Raw genomic sequence first — 4,493 nt, forward strand, 5'->3', positions numbered from 1 at the left:
GTGTGAGGGGGAATCGGGAGAGTGTGAGGGAGAACCGCGAGAGTGTGAGGGAGAACCGGCGGCCCGGAATCGGGAGCGTGAGAGGGGGAACCTGGAAGGCGTGAGGGGGAACCGAGGGCCTGTCAGGGTGGACCGGCGACCGGGAACTGAGGGCTTGTGAGGCGGACCCGGCAGCCGGGAACCGGGAGCGTCTGAGGGAGAGCCGAGGGCGTGTGAGGGGGGACCTGAGGGCCGGGAACCGAGGCCGTGTGAGGGGCACCCGGCGGCTTCCCAGCCTGTCGGTGTCACAGCACGGGTTAGCCCAGTGAGGCCTCTGGTGCCACCTCCCCGCTGCAGCAGGGCCATCCCCGAGCACAGGACACAAGATTCTGTCAGCAGGGTCTGCAATATCCCCAGCGAGGGAGACTCCGCAGCCCGTGGGGACAATCTGCTCCTGGCCATGGCGTTGCTGAGCCGCCTCTCCTCTCTGTGCCCCGTCCAGGCGAGACCCCGGCGCACTTGGGCGGCACCGCCGCGTTCGGGGATAACGTGGAGGATGAGTGGTTCATTGTGTCCCTGCTCCGGGAGATCAGCAGGGAGTTCCCGGGGCTGGCAGCCAGGTGAGGCTGAGCTGCTTGTGTGGGAGGGCTGCCAAGGGGCAGTGCCTGTGCTCTGGAGGTCCTGTCTTAACATTCCCATCCTTGGAGGTGTTTCCCCATCCCATACACGTTGGAAGTGTCCAAGGGCAGGTTGGATGGGGCTTGGAGCAGCCTGGGTGAGTGCAGGGTCTGCCTGCCTGGGGCAGGGGGCTTGGAACCAGGTGTTGATCTTTAAGGTCCCTAACCTAAGCCCTTCTATGGGTTTATGAATATTAAAAAAAACCCCAGCAGACATGGATTCAAAAGTGTGTTGTTGTGCTCTGCAAGGCTTTTCCTGCTAAGAAACCAATTTCTCCTTGGCCAGGATTGAGGACAACGATGGAGAGTTTCTCTTGACAGAAGCAGCTGATTTTCTCCCAAAGTGGCTGAATCCTGAGAACAGTGAAAACAGGGTGAGTAAAACTTGTGTACAGTTGGCAAGGTGGCCACAGTGGCCTTTTCTGTAGCAGCTGGAGTTTTCTCTTGCACCGAGCACTCCTGTATCCAACAGACCTTCTAGCTGTACTAGAACCACTTGGATGATATATTTTTTTTCCATACTGTGGAGTCTTTAGGCCAGAGGATTTGCTGCCCTCAAGAGTAGGGAATGCTCAGGGCTGGAGTGTTGCTCTCTCTGGAAGGACACAGGCTTTAGCACAGGTGAAATAATGAGCAGACACCTTCTCCTGGATATGGATGGTTGCCAATGGCAATGGATTAAAATGGAGACCATTAATTTGGTCATTAGAAAAAAAATTGTTTAATTCTTTCCCCCTACTCCAAGATTCTTAAACAGAATGGAACACAACACCAAAATTGATTGCAAGTGTGCACCTGGAGTGTCAGGCTGATATTTCCTTTTGTTTGGGGGAACAGAGTGAGGGAGTTGAGAACATTGCACTCAGGGCTTTTCCCAGCATCAGGAACCAGCAGAGGTCGCCTGTAGCACCTGAAATAATGCTCTTTAATCCCTGGGATGCTCCGGAGCAGTTAGGTTATGCTGGTTCTCCTGAAGCACTTCTCCAGTTGAAGAGAAACGTGGTGTTGTTGTTGTTAAGGAAACTGGGTGTATTTGATGAAACTTGTTGCAGTTCAAACAGGGATTTTTACTGGTGGGATCGTGGTCTCTGCTGCCGAAGCTGCTGGAACCTGGCTGGCTCTGTGCACTCCGGCAGCCACGACAGGGGTGGGAGCAGCTGGGGCCTGGGCTGTGCCCACAGCTGACCCCAAAGAGCTGCCAGCTCTACAGGGCACGCTGTCACAGCCACGGCAGGGACCAGGCCAAGGAGGAAGGAGGAGGCTCTTTGTCTGGAGGGTCCACGGGGAAAGTTTATCCCAGGTGGAGGGAGCAGGACAAAAGGAGTCCCTGGCCCTCGATTGCAAGGGGTTTTGTTCAGATACAAGTCAGGGGGTGGATACAAACACTGAAACCAGGGAATGCGCAGGGGAGCAGTGAGGGGATCACAGCAACACTGTGGGGCCAATCGGGATAGGGAGAGGAGAGGGAAAGGTCACATGGGCCAATGGGGCATCGTGGATCAGGGGAGTTCCAGGTGGGTGTTCCAAGTGGGATTGGCCCAGGGGTGAGTGGCAGGGAACATTCAGGAAAAAGGGGCAGGGTTGCCTTGACAGGCAGGAAAGGGACTGGAACAGAGCGAGGGGAGTAGCTTGAGGGACAGCTTTAATGGAGGGTACAACTTAGGGAAAAATCAACTTTGGAAACGTGTGGGGATAACAGGATGAACGAGCCATTTAACAATAACTTAATGGAATAAACATGAACCACAGCAGTCAGGCTGACTGGCCTGTAATCACCAGGACCCTCCTTCCCACCCTTGCTGTGAATGGGTGTCACACTGGCCAGCTTCCAGCCATCTGGAACCTCCCCAGTGAGCCAGGGCTGTTGGGAAATGATGGAGAGCGGCTTCCCAAGCTCCTCTGCCAGCTCCCTCACCCCCCTGGGGAATGAATCCCATCTGGGCCCACGGATTTATGAACATCCAAGCAGCTCAGCAGTTCCCTGGCTGCCTCCTCCTGGATAGCAGGGGCCCATTCTGCTCCCTGACACCATCCACCAGCCCAGGAGGACACTTGTCCTGAGGACAAGCTGTGTTCCCACTGAAGGCCGAGGCAAAGAAGGCGCTGAGCACCTCTGCCTTCTCCTCATCTGCACTTACTGAGTTCCCTCCCACATCTAATAAACAACAGAGGTTGGCCTTACCCTTCCCTTTACCATTAGTACATTTGTACAAATGTTCTTTATTCTCCTTTACAAAAGTTGCCAATTTAACTTCAGACATAATTTTGGCCTCCCTGATTATTTCCTGCATACCCTAGCAGCTCCTTAAATACTTCCTGAGAAACCTGACCCTCCTTCCAAAGCTGATACGTCCTCCTTTTATTCCTAAGTTCCTTCAAACCCTCATTGCCCATCCAGGCTGGATGTTTGCCTCGCTGACTCCTCTTTGGGCACACAGGGACAGTCTGCTCCTGTGCCCTCAAGGTCTCTGTTTTGAAGCATGCCCACCTTTCCTGAACTCCTTTGTTTTAAGGGCTGCTTCCCAAGGAACCTTCTGACTAAGTCATGTTATAGAACATACAGTATGCCTATATAACATATTTTATGACATAATAACATATGCCAAAGCAAAGCCATTTCACCCATTGGCACCAGCTGCCTCCTCTCCCTCGCTCCCATTTTGCCCCCTCTGAACTCCCGGAGCCGACCCCACAGTGCTTTCTCTTTCCTGGGTTTCAATCTCTTCCCAATTCCTTCGTCCCTCCTCCCCACACAGTGGCACAGAGGGATGGGGGTATCTTGGTGTGAAAGCCAGGGATCTGCTAAGGAAGGCAGGAGCCTCCCTTGCAACGGAACATGTAAAATCCCTCCCTACGAATTATTACAATTTTGAAATTAAGGGGTTCTTCGGCAAAGATATGAGAATATGAATAACAATCGTTTATCAGCATGACAAAGTCTGACCGAGTGCAGCCCCGGCGCAGCCCGGCCTCTCCCGGAGTGCACCAAATCCTAAAAATGCACCTACTCCAAAGTGCTTTCTCTTTTCTGGCCTTCACTTTATCCCAATTCCCTCCCTCCCTCCTCCCCACACAGTGGCACAGAGGGATGGGGGTGTTTTGTTTGGAAAGACAGGCATATGCTAAGGAAGTCAGGAGCATCCCTTGCAACGGAACATGTAAAATCCCTCCCTCCGAATTATTACAATTTTGAAATTAAGGGGTTCTTCGGCAAAGATATGAGAATATGAATAACAATCGTTTATCAGCATGACAAAGTCTGACCGAGTGCAGCCCCGGCGCAGCCCGGCCTCTCCCGGCCGCAGGCGCTTTCCCCGCGGTGCAGTTCCGGGCACGGCCGGCAGGGGCGCTGGCGGCAGCGGGGCCGGGGCAGCGGCAGCCGGGCCTGAGCAGGGCAGGGAGAGGCGAGCTCAGGATCCCGGGCACCCGAGCGGGGGGGACAGGGCCCGCTGCCACTGACGGGTCACAGTGAGGGCCCCGTGCAGGGGCTGCTCTCACCAGCACAGGCTCGCCCCGCAGCACGAGAAGCAGCTCTGGGCTGGGTTATGGCCAAGGCAGCGAGTTCCCTTCCCCAAGCAGCAGCTCCGACCGTCCTCCTCCAAACGGGACAGAGACAAAGAGCCAGCAGCTGACAGACCCTTCTTCACAGTCAGGTGCCTGATGCCAAAAGTGGGATTCCTCCTCAGCACATCTCAGCGGCTCTTCTTCCTCTTCCAAGGACAGTCCAAATGTGTCACCTTCAGGCCAGTTCGTGATGATTTCCAGGAGCCCAGGGAGATCTGGATTTCCCATTGGAGCTTGTTGTGTAACGAGGGCAAAGCACTCACTCCAGGCAGC

The 4,493-nt window shown here is 54.7% G+C and overlaps 1 long non-coding RNA gene across 1 annotated transcript; it reads left to right on the plus strand.

Annotated features, from left to right (window-relative positions):
* Window positions 1-193: 193 nt before the first annotated feature.
* On the plus strand, window positions 194-3,336 carry LOC121348670. Its single transcript, XR_005954389.1, has 3 exons — window positions 194-599; window positions 943-1,030; window positions 2,436-3,336. It is a non-coding gene; the product is annotated as an uncharacterized LOC121348670 (long non-coding RNA).
* The last annotated feature ends 1,157 nt before the right edge of the window (window positions 3,337-4,493 follow it).

Source organism: Pyrgilauda ruficollis, unplaced genomic scaffold (assembly GCF_017590135.1).
Source record: "Pyrgilauda ruficollis isolate IOZ18807 unplaced genomic scaffold, ASM1759013v1 scaffold1283, whole genome shotgun sequence".
NCBI classification, from domain to species: Eukaryota; Metazoa; Chordata; class Aves; order Passeriformes; family Passeridae; genus Pyrgilauda; species Pyrgilauda ruficollis.